At 35.8% G+C, this 26,781-nt stretch overlaps 1 long non-coding RNA gene across 1 annotated transcript in view; it reads right to left on the bottom strand.

Annotated features, from left to right (window-relative positions):
• Positions 1-3,856: 3,856 nt before the first annotated feature.
• Positions 3,857-26,781, bottom strand: part of LOC120316517 — a 37,484-nt gene continuing 14,559 nt past the window's right edge. The window contains exon 2 of the long non-coding RNA XR_005558991.1: positions 3,857-4,220. This is a non-coding gene — a long non-coding RNA (uncharacterized LOC120316517). The remainder of the gene's footprint in view (positions 4,221-26,781) is intronic.

The following is a 26,781-nucleotide window of genomic DNA, read 5'->3' as shown; positions in this document are numbered from 1 at the left end:
TTGTTGTTGTTGTTGTTTTAAAAAAAGCAGCCCTGCCATTTGACAGCTATGGTTCCTTACAAATTTGTATGCAGATTCACACAGAAGTGATGCCTGCAAATTGTTTTTAAAATGTTTACAACCTTCCTTCTTCTACTTCTTTTGCAGCTAACTTTTGTTACACCTTTCTTTGGGGATCTGAAAAGCTTTCAAATGCAATGAGAATGTCTTTAAAAGATCTCTTGTAAAGAACACATACCCCACCCCACCCCCAAAACACTTCTGTTTTAAAGGCACCATGCCCGTGCTCTAAGATCTACTTGTCCTTGTCTATGGGTCCTCCTGCCTCAAGTGAAGGAAGTGGCAGCTCAAATATGGCATGCCTTCTTTTCACTGATGGTTTTGCTTGCATTCCTTTCTTGTAGGATAAATCCTTGAACAGAACAGATTTATCTGCATTTGAAGGTGGGTGGAGAGGATAACCACTGATGAAGAACAGCTAGAGTTGCTATTCCATATAGCTAGAAGGAGGAGTCACTTCATTCATTCATTCATTCATTTATTCATTCATTCACTCACTCACTTATTCATTCATTCATTCAATCATTCAGACTTATTGCAGTAGGAAATAAGGCATAATTGTAGATCCATGTCTGGTGCAGAATCATGAGAGTTATGTGTTCAGCCCAGGCATATCTCCCTCTGGGTGGTCAAGAAAAGCAAGATAATGACGACTTGAAATTGAAGTCCTGCCCTCTTTATATATGTCATACTTCAGTCATAGGATTGTGGCCATCTTCTTGACTTTATTGGACACTCCTGAAGATCATGACATCACTCCATTTGTTGATCCATGTTCCATACATTCCTCGATTCCCTATATACTCCACTAGCTGATTACTGTCAGTGGAACATTGGTGGCAAGGATTTTAGAGTATATCTGTATCACTTTGAACAATGCTACTTCTGACCTCTGGCTAAAATTGGGTTGAATCCTTATTGGTTTTGACATTTCATGCTACATGTTATTGTGTTGTCTTTCTCCCTGCCTTTATTTGTGATTTTAAGCCTATCTAAGCTCCTCAAACTAATATTGTGCTTGTTTTCTCCCTGTATACTTTTATATTCAAGTAAGCAACCCATGGGAGACATATTATAAGCCAGCCACTCTGTGAGATTACTGTATAGTCATTTTTAGATCAATGGTAGCTTGAAAAAGAACAGCTGTAACCCTACAAAACAAGGCTAAAAGTATGTCTACCATATCTACCATTGTGCAAGCAGCAAAGTTACTTTTTATTATTTATTTTCTTTTAATTCCTGCCTTCACCCAATTAATTTTACTTTAGGGGCATGAGATCTTAGGATCAGTTGCCACACAAAGTGCTTAGTGGTAAAGCACATGACCGGGCAACATTCATCCTAAGGCTTCCTAGGTCACAGTATACAAAGGCTTAATCTACAACTCTACAACCTATCGTTTAATTATGGAGCCACCTAAACATGGAATAGTATAATGGGTAATGTATTAAGGAAAGTTAAGTGCCTTAGCAAGGCAGTAATGGATATTAATGCAATACCTGAATAACTATTAGTAAGCAGATATTATTTGAGAAGATACTAGATTTCAGGGTTGAAATCTATGGATTATCTTTCTAAAAGCTATCTATGCTCTTATTTTTCTCTGGAACAATCCTCTGACCTTGACTGCATGTTCTTCTTTTGTGAGATACTTAGTCAAAAATGAAAATTGACTATAGAAATTGTCTCATTGTTCTCTAATCCCATTGCATTTTTTATGATTGGCCAGCGAAGCGAGGTTTCTTAAATCTGTGCCAGATGATATTCCATTTAGTACAGGAATTTTGAGATTATGAACACAGTTCTGTGAAATAACATGGAAAGGGAGGAGGGAACTGAGAAAAAACCCTGGCCCCGGATGTTTAAAGGATATTGTTCTAAATATGAATTTCAAAAGCCCCAATGTGAATTTTACAGTGATTTTGAACAAGTTTAAAAAAAAACCTTATGAATGATAAACAGAAAAAAGGGGTAAAAAAATGATGGACTTAATCCAAATAGTGTATTTTTCCAACATAGTTTCAAAATGGTTATTAGCACTCTAGATACGAATTGGTTGTTGTTGTCTTTTATTTGGTTCTAACAGCTCCCATTGTGATTCTTAGACTCTCTTGCCATAAGCAGTTCATTTCTGTCCCTAGTGGAAGCTGCTATAATTCTGTGCATTCTAACGGTGATGCTCAATATGTTGCTACGTGTCTGTTTATGAATTGTCTCTCTGTTCCGGAATCAGTGCCTATGATATATAACTTTGTGCATCATTACTATTAGAAGTCCAGCACAAAGCATCATAATAAGGGTGGCAAACGTCCATTAGATAAGCCCCAAAGATTGATTTTCAGCTCTGTGTCTTAATTCCAAATACAGGAAACCTTGACTTACAAGAGTTTGTTTAGTGACAGTTCGAAGTTATGGTGACACTGAAAAAAGTGAACATTATGAAAATGTTTCACACTTACAACCATTCGTACTATAACCAAGAGCCCTGGTGGCATAGTGGTTAGAATGCAGTACTGCAGGCTATTTCTGCTGACTGCCAGTACCAGCAGTTTGGCAGTTTGGCATTTTACCAACCTTTCAAGGTTGGTAAAATGAGGACCCAGATTGTTAGGGGGCAATAGACTGACTCTGTAAACTGCTTACAGAGGGCTGTAAAGCACTGAGAAGCGGTATATAAGTCTAAGTGCTATTGCTATTGCTACTGCATCATCCCTATGGTCACGTGATCAAAATTCAGATGCTTGGCAACTGACTCATATTGATGATGGTTTCAGGGTTTGTGTACAATCAATATAAATATTTTATATAAAAGTGATAATGATATTACTATGATATTGGTCCTTCTGAGAATTTATGGAGCTACAGAGAATCCTCCATTTACAACCATTTGTTTAATGACCGAAGTGACAGGACTATTTTTCATGTTTACAACCATTGCAGAATTCCCATGGTGACATGAATTCAGATGCCTGGCAAAAGTCATAAAATGGAGCAAAACTCAATTAACAGATGTCTCACTTAAGCAAAAGAAATTTTGGGCTCAATTGTGGTCATAAGTCGAGGATAACCTGTAATTATATTATTGAGTTAAACTGGAATTATTTCCAGTTATGTGTATACAGTACCATAGCTTCAATATTTTACAGTAATGATCTTAAATTGTATTTGTTACCTCAAAAAGATTTAGCAAGAACTTAATCTTTACCAATATATTCTTCTTTCCCCCACTCTCCCATTAATTTTTTTTTCAGTCACACTGTCCCCCCCACTTATAAAATATAGTATGCACATATGTGAGCACCTGCATAAATGCCTGAAGTTTCCAAGGGAATTCACAAAACTTCAGTTTAATTACTTAAGATCCTGACATATTTCTTTGGAAATAAAGTTGAAGATTTGCGATTAAATTTGTCACAGAAGAACAGTTCCTTAAGTTTGGCTTTTCTGAAGATTGTAAAAGCAATACGATTTAAAAAGAAATATTAAATATTATGATGTATGAAAAGATAGGCATTTGCACCTGTGTGAGTAGAGATCTATTAGGAACTATAAATCTTTGCCATGGCAGATTTTGTTATGTTGGTTCAACTGTACGAATAATTTCTTAGGATGGTAATTCAGTTAAGTTCATGTCTAGTGTGGGAAAATATGATAGAATTTTGGAGATGAATCAGTCTTCCACAAATGTTTCCTGTAAAAAAAAATTGTCCTAAATTGTTTCCCTATGTATATATGCTGACACCCATGAAGAATGGTCTTTTTGGAGATGGGGGAGGAAGGCAATTCTGCACACATGCCAGAGATAATTGAAGATTTATTAAATCTATCTAGCTTCTGGATGTTTAAAAATATATAGATAAAAGTATGAAGAATGCCCATTGGATGATTTAAGACACAAATACAACAAACTATTATTCTGATTTTGCTGCATGCACATTAAGACAAATACACACAAAAGGTTTTGCATAATGTTGGGGAGGGTGATTCCTTTACATTCCTGTTCAAACTTTCGCCTGCTTTCTGGTGCAGTTTGTTGCCCAACATCTGGACTCCACTCAGCATCCCAGGAATGGCTGCATTTCATTGGTGAGATGATTCTGGTATGTAAGCTGTGGCTCTTGGAGAATCAGTTGAATGTAACTTGTCAGGAATGTTCTGAACTGTTGGAGAAAAAAAAATGGTTTTATTAAATTGCTAACTGTTTTCTGCAGAATCCTATTGAGATTAATTTTTCATTCTCTATGTTATAACAATAAATTTCCTGTATTCTGCACAGTTAAATTCTTGGAAAGGAGAAGATATCAGAATCCAGGTAAATAGAGAATTCAAACAAATGTCTACAGTCTTTGTAAGTAAAACATCATCATTAACATAAGTAAGTCAAGTTTATTAAATAGATATTTCTAATGCAGGAGCATAGTTGTCTAATGGAAACACTCTAATGTCCTTTATCCCTGAGTGGTTCTAGTGAAAAGGGTTTGCAAATTCTTGGAGGACCAGAAAAACATCCATCATTGAGACAAAAATCCAATATCTGCCATAAATGCATTTGTGTGCACAGTTATGAATATGAAAAATATGAAAAGGTAGAGCTCATTTTGTGATGTCACAATGCACAATGCATCATTGCAATGACGAATGACTATCTATTACTCCACTGGTGTGCAAAACTCTGCTGAGAATAATCACTTCAATTTATTCCAGTAGTATCCGAAATTCAGTATCATTGAATCAATGGTGGGGTGTCTTGTCCACCTGAAAATAGTTTGATTCTGAAGTGAAAGATCTCTTTCTCCCCTATGCTTTTCTCGAAAATATAGAGAACATATAAAAGGAACCACATAAATCAACTCCCAAAATAGGCTTTGTGGTGGAAACAGCTTCACGCAATTCAAAATGATCTTATTTTTTCCAGATCTCAAACAATCACACTGTACATAAGTCATTATATGGGCAGTGGTGGGATTCAGCCAGTTTGCACCACTTTGGCAGAACCGGTAGCTAATTTTTTGTTGCCCAAGTCCAGAATGGACTTTCGGAAGCGGCATCCACACAGAGAACTGGTTGTTCACATATCTGAATCCCACCACTGTATATGGGGTTTATGTTGTGTTACAGATGGAACAATACACTGTTTCTCAGTCCCCACTTGGAGTGCTTACTGAGGATCAGAGTGCGTGTTTCACAGCAAAATATTACTTAATGTTAGAGGCTTTTTTCCAGCACCTGATGAGCTTAGTTTCTATTTCTTCAGTCTATCAAATAGTTAATGTCCAGACTTAGGAAAAGTCATGAGATGTTTATTTGAAAACAGAAAGAACAACTACTTCTTTAGTGCAAACTTGATGCTAAGGGTCTAGTGTTCCAAGAAAGTAAAATAAGTAATACATAACAATTAGCAAGCTCTGATATCACCTACTAGTTTCAAAGTTCTGAGCCTTAATTTTCAATTTATTTTTATACCAGTATACAGTATACCTAATCTTACCCAATTCAGAGCACAACTGGGAGAAGCTGAGGAAGTTGTTAGATTTTCTGTGTTGATTTCTTTTTCTGTATTATGTGGAAAGGTGTGTGTGCATGTTCCATATGTGTTTTTTTTCTTGGAATTGACTTCAAAAAGTTCTAACAAGTTCTGCACACAGAAAAAAAAAACCAATGGAGACACCTGCTTCAAAGCACTTTGCCAAAATGTTTTCAGAGGGCTTAGCCCACAGAGATTCTGGATTAAGCTGTTAACAGAGAAACTCCCTACATAGAGTGTATCTAGCTAGGGATCTACCTTAGCTCCCGTTATTAAATGCAGCTAACAATACACCAGTACATGATAGCATCCCTTGTCTTAAAAAGCTGGTATTTAGTAATGGTTTATGATTTTTTTTCTTTTCCAAAGGTCTCCTGATATCTAGATTATAATGAACATGCTTAAAAGCACAACATTTGATTGCAAATATTTTAAAGAATATATGGACTTGGACCACTAGAATGAAAAATTAAAATGAAAATCCATCATCATAGGCATCCCTTGAGTACTGGTACCTGATCTGGCCAAGAATTTGAAAGTTATTTGCTCTGCAGAATTGGGACTGACTTAAAATGCAACATTGCCTTAAAAGGATACAAGAATGCCATATTTAACTCCACAGAAGGCCACTGCCTTGCCTAATCCCATGAGTAAAGTAAGAGCTGCTGGGGATTTTCAATATCCCAAGCAAGCTGTTGAATCTAGTTCAAAACCCAACTTTTCAATAATGATTGAGAATGCTTGCTCTCTCTGTTTCCTATTGGAAAGGAAAGATATGGCATGTCTCTTTGCTCTTCTAAAGCTGGATGGAACAAAGCAAGATTAAAGCAGCTAGAAGAAAAGTTAGATCATATTTAATTAATGGCACAGGGGCAGAATTTATTCCATTCACATTCTGATGCAAACTTATTTGATTCACACTCTGTAAACCCATATACAAACTGGAGCACAGTAGTATGCTAATACATACAGTTTACTAAATTTTGTAATGCAGCCCATAGCATTTTATATACATCATCTATATATACATATATTGTACATACATATAGTCAATCCACTCTTATTAGAAGCAGCTCATATAAATATTACAGAAATAGAGATACAAAATTATTTTGGGAGGTATGTGCATGGAAATGTACATATTTTCATAATAATCTTTTAAATAAGCAAAACTTTTAAAAAGCTGGAAAAATGAGAAACTGAATACGATTTCCAATTCTTTAATGGAGGAAAAAAATGTGGGAAAATTATAAAAAATATTTTTAGAACTCCAAAGTTTAAATCAGAAGAAATGTGGTCTTGAGCTACACCTCAATAGCTTATGTCTATTTGCTTCCTTGGTACTGATCTCTAGTTGGATTAGGCAAAGTATATCTGTGGTTTATAACAGCAGTACTGGATGACAGTATTGGAATAAAAAAAAAACCCTGAAATAAATTTAGTCTTTAGAGTGGCTTGTCAAAGAGTGTCTTCTTTCAGCACAGAAGTATTAAAAAGAGACTGTGTATAGCTTTGTGGATTCAGATTTGTAACTTATCTGTTCTCATATGGGCCTTTCATTAATATAAGCAAAAGCTAACAAATGCTTGAACTAGTTGAATTAATGAGATCATCTAACTATATTCATAAAGCTCTTCGGAGTAATTAGACTTTAAATTTTATGGAAGATTGATGCACTATTATTACATCTCTACTCTTACGCATAATCTTATGACTTGCGTGCGATACTAAATAAGTGACAGATTTGTACAATTCTGATGAAGTTTAGAAGTTATGAAGATACATACATTTCCATCAAAGCCTATAAAATGTATGGACTGGTTATGGACTACAATATGATTCTTGTCTTGTCTTATAAAAATATATGATGCGCAATAATTCTCTGCAGTCTGTAAGAAGGAATATACTTGTACAATATACTTGCAGTGAAATCCTACTTTGTAAAAGAGGCTGATGTGGCAGACCAAGAGTGTTATCCAACTGGTGTGGTCCTATTCAGGAAAACTAGTCGTTAAATGGTTGCACATACTACAACTAAGCCAAATTTCACATTTTTTCTGCTTATTCAGACAAAGCAGGAAGGAAAGTCTGGAGACAAATCAATCTTTCCATCCAGAGCCCTAACAAAAATCACATTCCAGGCTTTTTGGGGGGGAAAAAGAATGTATGTCTTAGTGATGATTGTACTAAAAACCTTGGGACCTGAAGAGTTAGTGAAGAATTTAACTTCCACTGATTCCTTTTTTTAAATAGAATTTAATGTAAGGTTGAAAGTTTCTCATAAATATATACAGGCAGTATACAATCACAATTCAACCCAAAATTTCTGTTGTTAAATGAGACATTTGTTAAATGGTTTTGCTCCATTTTATGACCTCTCTGGCCACAGTTATTAAGTGAATCATCACAATTGATAAATTAGTCACACGGTTGTTAAGTGAATCTGCCTATTGATTTTGCTTGTCAGAAGGTTGCAAAAGGTGATCAGATGACCTTGGGACACAGCAACTGTCATAAATATGAACCAGTTGCCAAGCATCACATGATCATGGGGATGCTGCAAAGGTCGTAAGTATGAAAAATGGTCATAAGTCACATTTTTCAGTGCCCTTGTAACTTTGAATGGTCACTAAATGAACTGTTGTAAGTCAAGGACTACATTTATATATGTACAGGTGCCAGTTCAGTTCAGTTGGACTATGGGCACGAAACTGGATTACATCAACTCAGTTCTAAACAGAAATGTGGCCTTTTGTTTTTTTAGAATTGCAACTTAACTGGCAATATTTTAAAACAGAAGGGAAAAAATCAGAAATAAAATATCCTTTAAGCACTTATATTGTCACTATCCACATTCAAAAATATTAAGCTTTTTCTCCATATGTCTTCAGTTTTTAAGTTAAAAAAAGAGGGCCAAATTCTTGAACTTTTTATTATCAAGAAATGCCTTTTGTTCCGTTCTCTATACTGAAGATTTTTTTTCTGTCCACCTTACATTCCAAAATCTCAGCATGTCTCAAGGGTTTCAATTTAACTATAGTTAAATTGTATTATTTAGACAGGACTCCTGAATTTATGATAAGAACATAATGAAAAGAGTCACTCAATGTGATTTGAAATGTTAGTGCTCCATAGCAGCCCAGAACTTGCTGCTATCTTATGGGCATTGTTGCTTTATTTTTAATTATTTCACTAGCTATATTTTATTTTTAATTATTTCACTTGAAATAATACAGCTTTTAAAAGAATGGAAATCCTGATGGTTAACTACTTTGATGATTTACTAATAAGTTGAATTATTGTCAGAACCTAGTATTTCCTAATTTTGACAACATCTCTCTGGCAGACCAATGCTGTTTTGGTATGGGACATAGCATTATTTGCTGGTTTAAATTAACATTGCAAATGTTCATTTATGGTTTATATTTTTATATGGACCCTGAGTTGATCATTGTTGAAACAATTAAATGAAGGGGGGAAACAAAGTTATTTGTTTACACTTTTCAGGGCCATGTAATAATTAACAGACTTGCAGACTTTTCAACTCAGTTTGTGTCAATCAAAGTCTCTCCTAAATCTCTGCAAGTAATGAGAGTGTATTGTCACATCACACTTTATAAAATTATGTTCTTTGTCAAATGGGTGACTTCTTAAGAAAAAGAAGAATTTCCCTGACTCACTTACACTGTTGGTGAAAATCACTGAGAAAAATTCTTAAAAACTATGCAATTATAATAATAAATCAATTCTGTGTGTCATTTCTGCTTTTTGCTATTAATAAATTAACCATGTAACATTGTTCAAAATTATGTCAGTTACGCATATAATAATCTTTTAAATTAATGAAGTGATGAAGCAGTTTGATGACACCCATGATTTACAGGGCTGCTTTTAGCTAATGTTAAAAGCCTTTCATTTAATAAATTGTCCCCTTGAGAAATTACCAAAAATGAATATTTTGTATGCTAAATGTTTCAAGGTTTATACTTTTGCAATATATTAACAAATGACAAGGGAAAGCATTTTTCAAAATATATCTTCTTTTACATATATTTAATTGAAATTAATTAGTATATTACTTTAGAAGGAAATGATAAGTGAGAAGGATACAGGGTCATTTATGAAAATTTCTTATAGCAATAAAACACAATTTAAACAATGGAATTAATCATGTCCTTTAAAACATTTTATGATAGATTAGGAATTATTTCAAGAGTTTTGATTAAACAGACATATCCAATGGTGTGTATGTATATGTGTTTGTAGGAGAAAGAGATGAGAGAAAACCGCTCCTAACTATTCTCCTGTAATTAATATTTCCCTCATTTAATTATGCTGGAATATGTTCCTACTGAATATTTACAAAGCTTTAAGCACAATTGGAAAATGCAGCTGATTAGACATTGTGCTTTGGCTTCTGTGCAATGCTATTTGTGACTACTTAATTTTTCTCTACTTTCTGTGTCTATAGTAATAAACTTTACTAGCTCCTTCTTGGCCTCAAATAAGACCAATTGGGATTGAAGATGTCATATATACACATTTATCACTTCTCTATTATACTATTCTTTTCCTATTTCAGTTCACTAGATAAATTCTGTGCAGGATTGCTTGGAGAAAAATTGTACTTCTTTGTGAGAAACACCTTGGTACCTCTCCATCTCAAACAGCCAAATATGAGTATGAGTATTCTTCCTATCCTATACTCTGAAAATCTTTCAAGTGGATACTAAACAAAGCAAGTGCACTGAAAAAGATTAAGAAATATCAACAATCTTAGAGGTGTATAATTATAGTGACCATACATCCTTTTTTTGTAAAGGACATTCCATTATGTCAGAAAGTTGTCCGTTAAATTGATTTATTTTTCAAGGAACTCACTTTTGCACTTCCTTTTAGCCATTTAACTTTTACTGCACAAATGCACAAACTTTCATATTCAAGTGAAAAATAGGAAAATTGAGTTGTCTTTTTGAACTAGATTAATATACACTGTTGATTTTACGTATTTTTATTAGAATATGTGGTTTTATAAAGCTTGTCTTGGTTTTGCTCTTTAATTTTCCTTTGTAAAGCAAAGTTATAAACATAAAAATATTAAGATATTTTACTCTTAAGACCTCTTCAGATCTGCTCCTTTTTCAGGGTTATTCTTTATTTTTTCCAAGTATAATTTCCACATGTGTAATGCATCCTAACCAGTTACCTCTTGCCCGTTTATCTTTTTGAGAAGAATTTTTCAAACCTAACAACCAAGGGTAGATGTAATTTTGTTATGTGAATGTGAGTTCTTGTGAGTTTCTTATTTAATGCTTTCTTTGTGATACTAGAAGGTGTTCTTGTGTCCCTATTATCAAAAGCTAGCACATAAAACACTGCCCATTTTGAATCCTTTCTTAAACAGAGTAAAATGAAGCTAATAGCCTGAATGAAACCAAGGGCCTAAGTTTTTGTTATATTTTTGCTATGAGGGAAATAAATGGTTGTGATCAATGGGTGTTAGCATCTCATTCATTCCTTTTTAAGCAGGTGAATGATGAACAATCAATGTGCATTGTAAGTAAGCAGCTCATATAGCTTTTCATGAAAATGATAAATTTTCACAGCATTCCATTCGTAGATAATTTTTGCTCCTTAAATGAAATCAATTTGTTAAAAGGGTATCCTAAGAAGAAACAATTAAAGAATGAAAAATGAAAATAAATGGGACACACATTAAACCTGCTTGTGAGATTTCCATATTTTCGAGAATGACACAGATAGATAGGCGTGTACTGTACTTTGGGGAAAATTATAGTCTAGTAACCCATGAAACATCATATTTGCTTTATCAGTAATGTCTTTGTACACTCCATCTTTGTTCTCCCATTGTATTACAGGCAATTTGTTGCTTTACAATTATTGCTATGTGTATTTTAATAAGCGTAACATCCACAACAAATCACCTGTGAATATTTTAACTACTGGTCATCTAATGTCAACCTTCACAAAAAAATAAAAATAAAACACCTACCGCTACTACCACCACAGAGGACAAGCATATATTTCTTTTCATTGTTCTGTTATTCCTAAATACATGTGCCCCAAAACTGTGAACTTTAAGGACTTCAGGAGAAACAATAGCCATATCTTTCTGTGAAAGTAGACAGTATCTAGAAAAGAGGCTATTCGGATTACCATAAATGTAACAAGATGAAAATGTGTTTTCTTTTCTAGCTCACTCTCCATAAATAAATGTGTAGGCAGGGGGAAAGCTTCACTTTTCAACAAATAGTTAACCATATCAGAGAGCTTAACCTTTTTCTCCAAAGGAAAGGCCTTAAAACTTAAATTCTGGTAAGGAAAAACACCCATTTGGTTTGATTTTCCCAACTTCCTATTGCCCTTGTTATAAATCAGACATTATCCACAAGGAATCCAAGGCATGGCATTACTCCAAATGGCACCTTTGCTTCTTAACTGAAGATGAAATTTTAAAATGCCCCAAATTTCACTGATCATTAAATATATCAGAAGGTATGGGAACCTTTCATGATTTGGCCATTTATTTATTAATGGGAGGAGCGGAAACTGGGCCATTGCATAAGATTGCAAGATAGCATCTGAGATCTAAACATTTTATCTATCCCTTTATAAAGATAGAGCAAGCAGAATATTTCACAATAAAATTCTCTTCATGTTCTTTTTGGAGGTGGTGGAGATGCTAGAACCTCACGTACAACTTCAGTCTAAAATACAGGACTCTACTATGTTTTGTTCTGACATGCTCTGGATTTTCACTTGTTAAGTCCTTCCTCTACAAAAAGGACATATGTTGGCATGCCCAGACTAAAATCTACCTGAATCTGCTTTCCAGACAGATTTTCCTATGACACAGATTTATATTAAACAAGTACTGTTAGAATCATCTAGAGCAGGGATGGCAAACCTTTTAGAGACCGAGTGCCCAAACTGCAACCAAAACCCACTTATTTATCTCTGGGAGCCAGGTGGGCATGGCCCACTGGGTGAGCATGGCTGCAGTGGTCATGGCAGACTGAGTGGGCATGGCCGGGGTGAGTGTGGCCACCTTGGTGTTGTTCGTGGTGGGAGCTGGGAAGGTTGGGGGAATTCCAGAGAGTCTCTGGTGGGTGGGGCAGCTGGGTGAACCGGTTGTTAAATTATTTGAAACCCACCACTGGTCACTTCCAAAGGCCATGTGTTTGCTTGCTTGCTGCCCACCATCGCTTCCAAAGGCCTCTCACTCATTCTTCTGCCAAAATCTGCTCCTTTTATAGGTTCCCTTCTCCCTGCCCAACTCCTGCAGTTGTTCCCAGACTGTGCATACGGAGAGGGTGAGGGGAGCAGCCCGGGCCCACGTTCCTCTGTCTGGGGCGATGGCATGCATGCCCACAGAGAGGGCTCTGAGTGCCACCTCTTGCATGCGTGCCATAGGTTCACTACCACTGATCTACAGGTATCTGATCAGTCATCCAAGGCATTGATTGCTCAGACTGAAATTTCTCCAATACCCTTCAAAAAACGGTATTGGATCAGTCTGTCTTGTCTTCAAGAGGATGGTGGAGGGGAAAGAAAAGACTAGTCAAGGAGTCCAAGGAATTGCTCTGTAAGTATAATCAAATAATTAATTTCCTAATATGTTCAAATAACCAAGTCTGATCAATTTGAATTAGTAATCTCTAGGTTTTGTTTTAATTTAAATTGCTGATGATAATTTTTTTTACTCCTCTCTACTGGACTATTTAATGCATGTATTGATTTAGTTGATTTATTCTTTTTGCCTAGTCTGCAGAGCAGTTTTATTCATGTGGCAGGCCTTCCTTGGTCTTAAGGACAGAAAAGGAATGTTCTGGAAAACGGATCCTAAAGTATCAACTGTGGGCCTGGATTCTTATGTTTTCAAGCTGAAATTTAATAATTACTGTAAATCACAAACATGATTGCAGCATATCCCAAATGTATAACAAAATTGTCCTGGCATCCTATTTTACAGGATTAGAAAGGCAGACACCTCCCAGGGCAGTCATAATTACACAGTGAGCTTCTGGGATTGAAATGTTCCTACAGTAAGGATCAGACACAGAATCAAAATGACATTGGTTAACCAGAAGTATTGCAAAGCAAGTTGAGAAATTTCCACGAATGCTGCAGTATTGAATCAGATACAATGATACTGCATACTAATTGTTAGCAAACCAAACACAAGGAAATTAGAATATTAGTTCTTACACTAGATCTCTTAGAAGGGTGACAGAATCAAATCAAAAGCCAAGGGGAAAAGAAACCATGAATTAATGTGTATAAATCGATTAGTTATTTATTAAACAGTATGTTACACATAATTATTTCAGGATCATCAAAAATGAAGTGATTGTCAAAACTATATTTTACATCACTTCCCGTGAGTCTAAAAATATTGGAAAGTACCTGACATTAGAATGGTTACATTATTATTTAGACCAATTTTGCAATATTATTCTTGCCCCAGTTTTAAAACATGGCCAGAGTAATTAACTGAGAGCTACTATTAATAATATTGTTTATAGTGGATTTTGCACTGATTATAAACCTTACGAAGAGATAAAATTGCAGTGTATTAAAATAAAGAATGAAGAGGAGATAAAAAAATCTCTTGAGAACATTCGCTATAGAAATTTAATGAAAAAATAAATTTAATTGTAACTTTCTAAATAACAAAAAATGAAGGGGGGAATATATTTTTATTACAGCTTAAGACCTCCAAATGACATGAAATTTGGGGGCTGGAAAAGAATGTAGTATATATTTGACAATGCACCATTTTGTTTCAATTAGATGCAGCATATTTTCTAAGAGTGAAAAAGCAAAGACATCGTATATCTTAAAAGTTCAGCAAACTCTGAGCTGCTGAGATATCACCAAATTGTCATGAGTTCAAAGCAACATAAGAGCAAAGAAACCACACAGCAGCCTTCTAGTGCCCTCCAGATGGGTTAAAATACAACTTCTATAATATGCTCCCAGGATGAAAGTTGTCATCAGGGCAAGACCAAGATATTTGTTCCAGAAGTGAAGACTAGTTTTGTTCCCACATCTAAAGCCATCCAGACTGATAATTGAATCTTATTTCAAAAGTGGCAACAGTAGAACATCTTTCACAATAATTGCAGGCCCAAAAAAAAAAAAAAAGTTTAGCAGCCAGCCAATTCTGTCTTTCAAGACTTCACTGACACTCCTCCCAAACAGATACCTGGTGTCTACTGTGTGAAGTGACTACCTCATTCTGCATATTAGACCAGCCCAGAAGTACTAAGATGGAAAAACCTGTCATGTTCTGTTGCCTTAAGCTAATTTTGCACTAATCAATTAGCTCTCGTTATCTTGTTTTCTATTTTGAAATAATTTCATCTGTGTTCTATTATGCATAGGCATTACTCTTCAATGCTAAAATATTCACTATGGGAAATTGTAAATAAAGGTTTTCGATGCACCAAGAGCAAGGTTTTGTGCAAATCTTTAATATTGGCATAGTTCACCCATCCATTGGTTTTGGTACCAGTGGTTCTGGTAAAATCTTTCAGCTCTGAATCAGTGCCAAGCTTCCTGTGAAGACCTAAATATATGGAGGAAGAGAAACTGCAATCAAATTATATATCTCCCTGAAACATGTCATGTTTTTAAAAAGATAATGAAGAAAAATGGATGTAGGAGTTTACAATTTTCTCTAAAATTATTTTCCAATGTGATGTGGGAGAGCACAAAATTGTGGCATTTCTCCTCCTGCAATTTTTACTGGGGGCATTTTCAGAATAATTGACTTTAGGCAGACACCTAAGCGATACTGAGGTATCCATTTATATTTCCTGTTTTCTTATTCATCCTTATTTTACAAGTTTAAAAGCAGTCAAATCAATATTTTTTTAAAAAAAAATATCTATAAGGATCACCTTGTTTTCTTCTATTTACTATACAATAGAAAGCAGTAGAAATTGTAATATATTTTGTAGGCAATATGCTTGATCATAAAAAAAAGATCTTTGGACTACCTGTTTTCTGTTATATGTCGAGCACTGCTGCCTGGCAAACTTGCTGAGCACTGAATTATGAAACAGCAAAGATAGCTGAAATCCATCTTACCAGCGTAAGAAGTGGTCCATCCCAAGGTTAGTATTAATCATTCTTACCCAATCCATCCCATAATGTTGCAAAAAGCAGCAACAAATCTCATAATCTTTGAGGCCCTGAAAAATAAGGCCCATGGATGAACCTCAGCAAAGACCCAAGGAGAGAAGTGAATGGATTTCAGTTGCCATACCTGTCCTGGTGTGTGTTCCATTATTAACATGGTCATATTAAGGAGGAATTATAGAAATGGTTATGAATGTCCTTCCATGTGTAGATATACCTTGCCTTGGCTACACTTCATATTGACAAATCGCAATCCACTGTGCCATACATGACTGAAGTTACTTGCAACTTACACAGCATCTTTTTCAGATGTCAACCTACTTGTTTTTTGTTTTTGTTTTTTGCTTCATTGTGCCAGATGATTATATTTAAAATGGCAAACAAACAAATACATGGCACAATTCAACTGTGATGAATATTTAAAAGCTTCACTTGTTTCAGTGAAGAATAAAAGAATATCCAATTTCCATAAAGTAAGCTTTTCCAGATATTAAAGACTAGCCAGACAGTTACTAAAGTTTTATCATTCGATGCAATGTTCAAAATTCTGATGACCCTGAAGTTAAAAACTAACTGCTGATTGGGTTGCCTTGTAGCCATTTAGATGGCTATTGTCTTAAGCGGTTTTTGTGCCATATAGACAGGATTTACACATCTAGCTTCAGTTCTGAGCAATTAGAAATGTACATCTATAACCATGCAATTAAACAATAATATGCAATAAAGGATGGAGGGGCTATATAATATACTTCAATGATAGTGTGTTTTTCAACTCTTTTTAAAATGTTGGATATCAATGGATGGTCAGTTTGGTGTAGTGGCTAAGGTGCTGTCCTAGAAACCAGGAGGCTGTAAGTTCGAGTCCTGCTTAGGCATGAAAGCTGGTTGGTTAACTTTGGACCAGTCACTCTCTCAGCCCAACAATCTTGCAAATCTCCTTATTTGTGAATAGATTAGAAGGGTAGAGAAGCTTTGATGGGAAGAAAAAAAGGAGGAGGAAGGATTTTAGGTGTGTTCACCACCTTGATTTACTTAGAGAATAAAAAAAATTAAAACAAATACCTGAGATCAAATTTGATTTTCAGTCAACTGCAAATATTTAAAAAGATAACATCTATTTCCTATTATATTTCCCCAATCTAGAACCTAAGAACTGTAATCTCTGATCCTAATTTATTTCCCTGGATTCATTGATCAGCAAAATATTGGGATCATGTAAAGCTGACTCTGTTTGCAAAAGATACATACTCTTCATCACAATATGCTAATAATATTTTTTAAAAATTAGCTGAAGTTTGTAGAACTGGCTCTAAGTGGATACAGCATAGTGATCCATAACAATACCAAAGTGAATACCCAGAAGTATACCTATAATACCAAAGAAGCCGGAATGCTTGTTTTGGAAGCTGTCAAGATCCACATCCCATCTGATTTTATTTATTGAGGCTCTTTGCATTAAATATAAATAACCAGGAAGCCCAAATGCTGCAAAGTGCCAGCCTCAAGCATAATTTTATTTCCAAGAATATTTTTGGCCCCCGAAGGCATTCTTAGAAAATAAAAGTAGTGGGTAGCTGTTGGGAAGTGTGTTCCAAAGAGGAGGAGGAGGAGGAGGAGGAGGAGGAGGAGGAGGAGGAGGAGGAGGAGGAGGAGGAGGAGGAGGAGGAGGAGGAGGAGGAGGACAAAGGCAGACTGAAATGGTAAGAGAAAGTCCTGTGAGGCAAGAAAAAATGGAACAAAACAACTCAGCAGTTTAACTCCTCAACGTTTTTCTTCTAACAGATTTATCAGGTTAACCATTTTGTGGTGAGTATCAATAACATATTCTCAAAGTTCCAAATATGCCTACTAGCCTCAAAGGTTTGGGATGTCTGCTCTATGCTAGTCATTTTTATTGTATGAGAAACCTTATACCAAGATCAACCACTACCACTGTACTGAACTGATGTGATAGATGCAATTCACACACACACACACACACCATCTATTGATTATTAATATTGATGGTTACATCGATGCACAGTTTTCACTAGTGCACGAGCATAAAACATCATGTCCAAGAAATTTGTTGAGCTTCCTATACCTTCAGTCATAATATTTTGCACACAGATATCTGAACTGAATTTTTCATCACTAGGTTGGTTTTGTTTTTAGCCTATAGCCCATCTTTAAAAGCTAGTCAGTACCTATCCCTTTTGATATACCTCACAGTGAATGATTGAGACTTCAAAAACAAAGTTTAGTTTGTTATAATAGCCCAAAAAATCCTAATCTAAAACAGATGTACTATAGGATTTCAGTGCAGTCTGTTACTGTGTGCTAGTAATATTAGCATGTGAGAAGCCACATTTGCCAAGCGATAGATCACATGAAGTTAATAAGCATTACTGCAATGAATCCAACCTTTTCTCTCCCCCAACCACCAAACATCTTTTTGAAAAAGAAACAAGAACAGACCTGTGTTGATCCAAATTTTACTTCCCCCACTGTATGCTAGAAATCAGCTGGAATATCTCCAATCAGGTTATTTCAGCTATTGATGGGTTAATCAAATGTCCTTCTGTAGCAATACTTTAGCTGTTTTAAAATACCATATGTGAAAGAGAGAGTTATCTTTAAAGAATTTGGCAAACAATCAAAACTCTGACATTTCTTTATGCCACAGTGGCCTCCCTACAAGCAACACTGGCAGGAATTTCTTCAAGGTTCAAGAGATGCTAAATATTAGATAATTAATCCTGGGTTTCACAGTGATTGGCTATTTCTGAACTTCTTTCTGCTTGAATTGTTAATAAGCAGAGTCATCAGAAAAACAGAATAAATTCTGTTCTTTGGGCTAGCTGCAGGATGATTTTAATCATATGCCAGACACTGGACCTACATGCTTTTTAAAGCTTTGCAAATCAGGCAAATGAATGAATTTGCAAGATAATTTAAAAGTTACTTTTTAGTTTGAATGATGACTTTATTTAAAAATACTTATATCTATAAAAAGCATAAATGTGAAGATGCAAAACTCCAACAAACCTTCAAATCACTGCAAAGTCAGCCAATTTGATTAGAAAGATGCATTAAAACAATTTGAAAATTGATTTGAAGGAATGAGTCAAAATAATTATCATTGAATAGAAGCTTTGCATAATTCTTATTTTTATCTCATTTTTAACAAGTATAAAGGAGAGCCCTGTACACAGTGTAATAATATGAGCTCATTAATTTTCGAGTTAAGAATTATAGATAAGTATAGTTTGTGCAATGAAAATCTTACCATCTATACGACACAATTAGCAATTTGGCCTACTTTATAAGTCCATTTGTCACAAGCATAAACATGGAAAGAGAACAAAAGTCTGGAAATCTTGCTTTAAAGACCCTTCTGCTTTTGGAAAAAGCCAGGATGTATTGTAGACTCCCCACTGGAAGTCTGAGTCTGTACTTAAACAGTAATATAAACATTGAGTTGCAATTAAACCATAGAGAAGGATGGATCTCATCTATTTGTCTCAAATTAGATAACATTCTAGCTATACTATATCACTATTTACCAAGCCATATCTCTTTAAATAGCTTTATTAACAAGGGATTAGTTTTCTTAAAAAGCAATTCAGAAAATAAAAAGCCATAGATAAAATATGAAAGAAACGCAGTAAAAACCTCTCCACAAGCCTGCCAAAAAATGGAAAATGAGAGTAACAGGAGAAGATAAATAAGCATGGAGGTGGGGGAACCTCAACATGTTTTGGAAACATTTGAAATCCTTAATTACAAACTTGTGAAATCACTTAATATGTACAACATTTGTGCCTTGTGAAATTCAGAAACTGAAAAACAGTATATATAATGCAGAAGAATGATACAGACCAATAACACGAAAGTAACATTTTGAATGCCTGTAAGAAAGTACATTTCCAAATGATAGAATAAATTGGGTTTATTCTTTTCTTAGGCATTAATGGCTTCTATTCAATAAGGAGAGGAGAGGAGAGGAGAGGAGAGGAGAGGAGAGGAGGGAGAGGAGAGGAGGGAGGGGAGAGGAGAGGAGAGGAGAGGAGAGGAGAGGAGAGGAGAGGAGAGGAGAGGAGAGGAGAGGAGAGGAGAGGAGAGGAGAGGAGAGACATGGGAGTTTCCAGATGACTGCCTTATGGACAGAAGGATAGGTTAGAATATCTAATGCCAATCATGCTACTCATTTTGGGGGGTAAGCAATATTATGCAGAGCAGTAGCAAAATCTGACTATGGCACTAAAAGTAGTCCTCAACATACAACTACAACTGAGTCCAAAATTTCCATTGCTAAACAGTTGTTAAGTGAGTTTGCTCCATTTTATGACCTTTCTTGCAAAAGTTGTTAAGTAAATCACTGCAGTTATTAAGTCAGTAACACAGTTGTTAAGTGAATTTGGCTTCCCCATTGACTTTTTATCAGAAGATCACAAAAGGTAATCACATGACCCCAGGACACTGCAACCGTCATAAATACAGGCCAGTTGCCAAGCATCTGAATTTTGATCACCTGACCACAGGGATACTGCAATGGTCATAAGTGTGAAAAGTGGCCATTAAGCACTTTTTTCAGGGCTGTTGAATGATCACTAAACAAATGGTTGTAAGTCAAGGATTATCTGCATCCCCCTAAATGCTCACATGGAACAATATCATTATCACTTGTATTTGACTTCAGATATAAAATATTTATATTGAGTAGCATGCAAGCCCTATATAAAGTTGCAGTTAAGATTATCTTGGTGATATGTGTAAAATGACAATATCCCTTGCCCTACAGACTCCGAGGATTGAAAAATCAGAAGATGTGACAGGATTTGCACAACAACTTCATAATCATTCTTTTTGCACCCTCATCTACTGTGTGAATAGGAAGTCTGACAGGTCACGCCTCAAAGAGGACATGTGAATTCTGAGCAGCTCTGTCAATGGGAAAAAAACACATTTTCCTGTATATGAATATGTAACATAGTGGGGAGAGGACAAGCATTGAATCTAACCTTGCCTCCAGTATGCTAACTTTCCGTAGGCAGAGGTGACTTTGATGTAGGCTATGTTCAAAGAAATATATTTGGAATAGTTCTCCAGTTTTAAAATATGCTTATGGGCACAAAATATATAAAGCTGCCTTGGCCAATTTCATTACAGTTACACCATGCAATTAAGTCAGCTCAGATGCAAATTGCAATAGAGAAAGAAGGTGGAATAGAGAGATATACCCCGTGTCTTAATTTCTACTGTCCTTCTCTCCCAATGCACTGATACAACTCTGTGCATTGGCAGCATATATGTAAACTAAATTAGAAACATTTATTGATGTACATATTTGTTAGCTAAGGGGCTAATTCTGTTCCCTCCAGTAGGAGGCATGAAGAATGGGATCCAAAATAGATGTTTTCTCAGTAGTCTCTCACACAAACACATTTGCTACTTTGAGGCAATAAATATGGTGGTCCCTTACTCAGGTTGTGAAGCAACAGAACAAAACCCCAGAAGATGGCAACTTTAATCAAGAATGGAAAAGCAGGCATGCAAAAAGCAAATAAATAAAACAAAAAAAGGAGCTAACATATAAGGATAATAATCTCCAGGGATAAACATTCTTGCACCTCCGCTGGAAATTCTGACCTTTCCTTTGGGGCAGTGGTTTTCAACCTGTGGGTCGGGACCCCATTTAGGGTCGAACGACCATTTCACGGGGGTCGCCAAACAATGCAGTCTGTCATTTTTTCCCCTTTTCCTTAGCTGTGCTACTCCCTTTTATTCTATTGGCTTTTGAAAGCCAATAGAATAGACTCTCTTGAATAGAGTCTAATTCTATTGGCTTTCAAAAGCCAATAGGAATTGTCCAGGCTGTCTCTGCCCTGCTGAGCCCGCCAAAAGTCCCATTCTGCAAACGGTGCTGCACCAGTTGAGTAGTCCTTGACTTACGACCGGTTGAGTAGTCCTCAACTTATGACCAGTTGAGGGTTGCAGCATTAAAAAGGTTGAGAACCATTGCTTTAGGGCAACAGGTTAATATTTGGAAGTTTCAGTCAGTCAGATAACATGGCAGAACAACCTATCAAAATAAGAACAGAGAAAATTATGCTAGGAAAAGAAAATGCATAGTAAGGATACACTGACCCACAACATGGGATTTATTAGGGCAACAAACTATCAGTTCAAATCAGATCCTATTGTATTTTCAAGGAGGACCTAAAGAAAACAGAAATATGGATCTGTGAACACTAAATATTCCAGTCACTGGAGTAACCATTTTAGTCCATGATTCCTTAGTTAAGTATAACTGAAAAATAACTGACTGATCATCCAGTGACAGATTACAAATTTAGTATTTGCATTTAGTAAAGTGAATATAGGAAGCTAATTTGGTGTAATAATTTAAAGCAGTAAGGTATTAACCAGAAAATAAGTTCTCTCTCTCTCTCTCTCTCTCTCTCTCTCTCTCTCTCTCTCTCTCTCTCTCTCTCTCTCTGTGTGTGTGTGTACTTAATATACAACTTTTTGAATAGTAAATTTTATTAAATTACACTTACATTAGTGTGTAATTTTATAAAATTTACTATTCAAAAAGTTGTATATTAAGTTTATGCATTAAAAAAAAGAATTAAATGCACTTTCAGAAATCTGCTTTGTTTTATAATATAAAACAGTAGTTCTATAATACAGGCTTTGGAGTCACTCATAATCTCCATGGCCCTGATGAATTAATCAAGTCCTACTGAAGTCTAACTGGGAGAAAAGACAGCAGAACTTAGAATTCCCAAAATTATACATGTAGCTATTAATGAAAATGCAGATATCTCTCTGCATGCCCAACATATTCAATTATTAAAAATAGATATAATTTTTAAAATAATGAGAGGCTAGAACATTGGAAGGCATGTTACAACTTCCAGTATAACTTTATTTCACTTGACTTAAAATCTAGTGGAATTTGTAGCAAATAAGTGATGAGTGACTGTAGCCCAGTACTTTGAGGTATGTTAAACTAGGACTAGTAAAGCATGCTGGTAGATTACAAGTTATTTTGAGAATATTTTTATCAGTTTGTCTTCTGATAAATATTTTTGTATGATCATATGTAGAGCAGCCACCATGTGTAAAACAACTAAGTGCTGCTCTTCATATAAACTGTTTTTTCATAATGTATTCCTGAAAGTTTAAATATGTCCAAAATAATTAATAACATTATTTAAAAAGACTAAATAATGTGTACTAGACAACGTATTTGAAAGTAATATGAATTTCACACTTTACATACATACCATTGAGTCCACTGACACAATACTAAAACATAGACTTTGTTTCTATATCCGTTGGGTTTCAGTTAAGCTTTGTTTAGAATTTATGTAAATATTCTTTAAAGAATATAATTATTTTTAAAAAATAAAAGGATATGTGTGTATGTAAAATGTGAGTAAACATAAATGTAATACATTTTTAAGGGCTAAAGAATTGGATAATATATAGCCTATTGTAAGTTTAAGGTTGAGTAATAGCACTTATTTATGTTATAGGTATGCAGCATATAGATTGTAATTCATGGGCTGGCCATAGTCCAGCAGAAAGGTTTAAAAAATCCTGGAAAAGAGTGAATAGTACTGATTTTTAAACGAGGGAAGGAAACATCCTGAAAAGTGTTGTTCCTTGTTTTCATGACAGAAGTTGTTTTATGTCTTATAAAACATATATTTGGATGGAATAAATAAAAGGATCCTGAACAATAGGCAAGAAGAATGAGTTAGCTGAATTCCGTTTTCTTTAAGATCTCATGTTTAAAGTAATCTCAATGTCTGCTAGACATTTGTTTCTTATTAAAAGCTCTGAGACAACACATCACCAGTTTTTGAAGTTTCTCTGACTTGATATACAAACTGTAGTACAAAAGTCTATCTGAACTCTTTTAACCAGAGACACTGCATAAATTAAGAGTCTGAAATGCTGGCTTCTGCTTTCAAATGTACATTATGTAATTTGAGTCAAACATATTGCGAAATGTGGTTGTTGCATGTGATGCAATGCATTATTCTGTCATTAGGTGTGCTCTTGATAGGGAATCCTCCTTGCCAAACCCAGATTCTTCATGAATGTAAATGGCTTTTTTCAGATGTATTGAACTTCTGAACAAAGAGCAATCCCATTGCAACATTTCTCTAAAAATAACAAAGAAAAACCAGCGGGATCTGGCAGCACATTGCACATATCTTTTTAATAAATTATTTTTCAGATTGCCACTAGGGAGCTATGCAGACCTGTTGCAGTCCATAATTTCATATAGGCAGCTGCTACCACAGGATTACATTACATGTCGAGGTATAGCACACATACCTTATCTATAACACAAGCATGTGTGAGGCAGAGTGATGCATTTAAAAATGATATATGAAATGGCTATAATTGTGCAGTACCAGAAACCCCTTCAAGTCTCGGTAAACAGAACAATATAAGAATGAACAACAGATTTTTCAAACTCCTTGTTTAAATTGATCGCCTTAGTCTAGTTTATTTGCAAAATACCAGTTTCCTATAGCCTCTCTCCCTGGGCATTTTGGAAGGAATGTGTGGGGAGAAAATGTGGGTTGGATTCACTCCATCCTCTGTATATTGATGGGAAAGAATGTAACTACTGGAGTTACAATATCCTTCATGGTTATAAACCGCGCTTTAGTAGGATTTCGGATCATATGGAATACAATAAGCAGGAGATGGACAGTGTGTGTTCCTACCTCTCTCCCATCTTCTCTTTTATCCTGTCCAAAAGGAGAAACTGTGTCATGGATAACACAGTGGCGAACCTGTTTGTAGGCAGCATTCCATAAATTGAACATGTATCTACCCATTGCAGGATACATGTTCCCATGATGGTACAGATAAAATAGCAAAGTGCTTTTATTTTTACACTCCCATTCAGATTCACAACTTAGGTGAATGTTTCTAGAATAACAATTTATAAATGTTTAAGTCAAATCAAATTAATAAGTAGCTTGGCTGTCATATACAAACAGTAAGATTGAGATTACGAATTATAATTGGGAATATTTTGAAATGGGTGGCTATAAATACTACTACTACTACTACTAATAATAATAATAATAATAATAAAAAAAAAAAAACCAAAGCCTCTGGAGCACACCTTGAACACCATCAGCATTGATAAAATCACATCAGTCAATTACAAAAAGCAGCTTTACAGCTTATGTACATTAAAGACCATCATCAAACAACTACATCTCTTTATCCCAAGTCCTGGGAAGGAGTTGATAGGTGGATAAAAATGCCAAATCTAGTCTAAACATCTGGCTGACTGTGTGATGAAACATAGCAGTAATAATAGAAACTGGGGCATACATGTTTGTGATCATTATGATGATTTCCCCACACTTGCCTATTTACTTAACTGCCAACTACTATTTGGGCACTTCCACGCACCCCTCCCTTTCCCTTACAAAAATGGGAACTTGATTTACAGTCATCTTCACTGACTGCAGATGGCCTGACTTCAAAACGTGGAGATCCCTCTGCTGATGAGTAAGAAAGCGCAAAGGTTGCAGTTCAAGCAGGCTCAGAGCAACTATCCTTTCTGGGATAAGAAAAATCCCCCACTATACCCAAAAGGTTACAAAGCAAATTGCTAGCCTCCCCACCTCCCCAACTTTCAGCACATGAATTTATGTAAGTCTGGTGGTTTATTTATTTATTTAATTCAGTGTTGAGGCCGCCTGACTCTGGGTGACTTGCAGATAAAACAAAGAAGATATATCAAGTATAATGCAACTGACAGGAAGACCAATTATGTAACCCAAATAAACCAAAACCCAAAGGGACTTGGCCACCATGCTATCCCAAGGCCTGGAAGAACAGCCAAGTCTTTAACAGTTTACAGAAGATCCATAAGGTGGGAGTAGCAGGGCTCTCTTGGGGGGGGGGTGTTCCATTCCAGAGGGCATGAACTACCATTGAAAAAGCACTTTCCTGGATCCCACATTGTTTAATTGACAGGACCCAGAGCTTTGCCCCTTCTACTTGACCTCACTGGATGACCAGAAACCTACAGAGACAGCTGGTTCTTCAGGCAGCCAGGCCCTTTGTCATAAGGGCCTTTGTAGATGGTAACCAGCACCTTGAATTGCATCTAGAAGTCAACTGGTTTCTAGTTTAGTTTGTGAAACAGTGAGGATATGTGCTCATACCAGAGCAAATCAACAAATGCCTCCTGATTGTCTAAGAAAAGCACCTAACCATTGTTAGACTGCAAAAAAAGAAGCTATAAAAAAAACATTAAGCAAAAGCAGTGAAATCTCCCAAGGGTTTTCTTGCTTCCATGTTGCAGTTTCTTCAGTGAATTTTTAAAAAGCCACTTTTACTTATGAAGGGGAAGTGATAAAACGTCAGTCTTAGTGAAACTGGACCCCGGCTGTCCCCCAATTGCTGTGATCTTTGTCAAATGTTGGCACAAGGCTACATTGGGATGATGGAGGGATTAAGTTTTACGCAAAGCAGGGAAAGGATTCAGAAATTCTGGCTGGCTTGAGCCCAGGAGCAGAGAGGTGAAGGGGAGATAAGTCCTTCTGATTCAAGGATAGATCACCCTAAGGGCTGCAGATATGTAATAATTCCAAGCGGGGGGCAGGGGAATCAACTCGGCTCTTAAAACAGATAATTCCGCGAGATCAGCCAAGTGGGGAACTAAATCCTATGTTCCGCAAAATAGTAAGATAGCAATACTCAAATGACTCCAAAGCATCCTGAGATCAGACGCAGGGCCATGCCAAATATTAACTTTCTGAACCAGGACTAAGTTAGGTTAGGAGTGGGGGGGGAGGGAATTGGCAATGCTTGCCAAATGTTTCTTTGTATTTCTGTGGGCGACTTTATACAATCCTTTCCCACCCACCCAAGGATTTAAGGAGATTATTAATATCTTAATTGCAGCGAGGCGAATGTTATGATTGTTTCCTGAATCACAAACAAGGTCAACAAGTTCTGCCTGCTTTTGCTGTTGAGCCCTGGCTTCCTCATGG

Source organism: Crotalus tigris, unplaced genomic scaffold (assembly GCF_016545835.1).
Source record: "Crotalus tigris isolate CLP2741 ecotype Arizona unplaced genomic scaffold, ASM1654583v1 scf7180000019386.494713, whole genome shotgun sequence".
NCBI classification, from domain to species: domain Eukaryota; kingdom Metazoa; phylum Chordata; class Lepidosauria; order Squamata; family Viperidae; genus Crotalus; species Crotalus tigris.
Note: the sequence above shows the minus strand (reverse complement) of the source record. Positions and strands in the feature narration are given on the sequence as shown.